Source organism: Octopus bimaculoides, chromosome 26, assembly GCF_001194135.2.
Source record: "Octopus bimaculoides isolate UCB-OBI-ISO-001 chromosome 26, ASM119413v2, whole genome shotgun sequence".
NCBI lineage: Eukaryota > Metazoa > Mollusca > Cephalopoda > Octopoda > Octopodidae > Octopus > Octopus bimaculoides.
The window spans coordinates 25,030,227-25,032,434 of NC_069006.1; positions in this window are offsets into that span (position 1 = coordinate 25,030,227).

The following is a 2,208-nucleotide window of genomic DNA, read 5'->3' on the forward strand; positions in this document are numbered from 1 at the left end:
CATACATTCGCACACAAACATACATATGAACTGTGTGTGACCTCTAGCCTCCCCTGCCCCCACCTCAATGGCCTGTGACATTCAAGCTAGCAGACGATAGCTGCAGTTGGACGTCTTCAGTCAACAAACAATTGATTTAATATGTATTCTCAGTTGAAAAAGACAAAAACTTCCAAAGTACTCATATAAATTATCAATAAAAACTGTATCTCTTTTCCAATTCCATCGAATAAAAGACATTCGACAACGACCAAATGTCATCCGCACGGTTTTGTTCAACCCAAAGATTTCATGAAAGATATTGTTTAATACTGTATACTCGTACTCGTAGTTTTAAATCTAAAAAATGTGCCATCTTCAATAGAATTTCGTAATTTGTCGTACATGTATATTTTAGCTAACATTTTAACTACCAGCATCAGTATTCGGTATGCATTTAAGATATGGTACGGTAGGGTAGGGTATTAAGATATCTTAAATGAGGAAGGTAGTCGATGCGGAAGGAAAATTGATAAAGTGGGGGTGGATGCGGAAGGAGAAACGGCTAAAAGGGTGGGGTCGATGGTCGAAAATGTTTGGCGACCCCTCATTTAGAATTAATAAATATGAAGCTATAAGAAAAAACAGTCAAATTCGAGGAACGAGTAAAATAAATTGATAAATGAATATCAGATGAAGCACAATATCACACACACACCCTTATGATATCATAGACTTTTACCGAAAGATTGCCGGTGGTGGTGGTCTTGTGTGTCAGCGTGAGAAAATATGAATATTTTAAACCACCCCTACAACAACTTCCATCATCCCGTATTTCCGATCAGTTACACCTCTATCCTTTCCTCTGCCAATCCCAACACTTCCGCGTAACAACCAGCTTATTTGCTTACACAAATATATATATATATTATACATACCCGACTAATCACCCTGTATACATACATACATACATACATATATATATATCAACATACACACGCGCGCGCGCGCGCACACACACACACACACACACACACATACACACACACATACACACACACACATACACACACACACACACACACGCACATATGTTTTCGTCTTTGGCAATCCCACTATTTCCGATTTAACCATTGCAAGTTTAGTTGTCTTGTGGTGAATTTTTCTCACCAATCCTTAGTTGGCAGTTCTTTGTATAAATATATATATATATATATATACACATATATATATATACATATATATATATGTGTGTGTGTGTGTATTTGTATATATGTTTATATATATATTTGTAAACATATATACATAGACAGATTATATTTATATTTATTTATTTATATATACTGTACGGTGCACAGATATAAGCACACGCCTACACGCTCGCGCACGCACAAACAGAGGCATAAATATGCAAACACATACCCAGACACACGCACACTAGTGCAGAATCGCGTATCCTAACACCCATATCCACCTACACGCACACACACACACATGTACACACTCATATATATACACACACGCATACGCACATACACATATACACACACACACATACACATACATACGTACATACATATATACATACACACATGTACACATTCGCATATGTACACAGACACATATGAACACACACATACGCACACACACCTGAGTTTTTATGATTCACCGCACCATCTGTACGCGGTCTCTCGACCTGCTGGAAGTGGCAGTCAAATTTCACTCCTAAATCACACGCAATCATTTTGAATAGGAAGGACACATTATCCTATATATATTACGTCCAATATATATTACGTCTAAAAATAAGGCGAGACGGTCATGGTTGAATCGACGTTGATCATAAGTTGCCCAATCAAAGCAACAGGGACCCTTTAAACGGCTGTTCGACTAGCTAGAAATTCCAATTAGATCTACTGTAAATCACACACTAGCCTTCTTAGAACAGGAAGGACACACATACACACACACACACACATGTACATTAATGTGTCACATTGAGCGGGGTTTGGCGGGAGCGTTACAGCGGTGGTTAAAATGCCTTGCGGTATTTGTTCTGTGACTCTGTGGTCTGAGTTGAAATCCTGTCGAAGTCTCTATTGCATTTTATCCTTTCTGGGGGTAGGTCAAAAAATAAACTACGAACCAAGTACCGAGGTCATCTCTTCTCCCCCTTTACTCCCCCATCTCCCCTCTCTCTCTCTCTCTCTCTCTCTCTCTCTCTCTCTC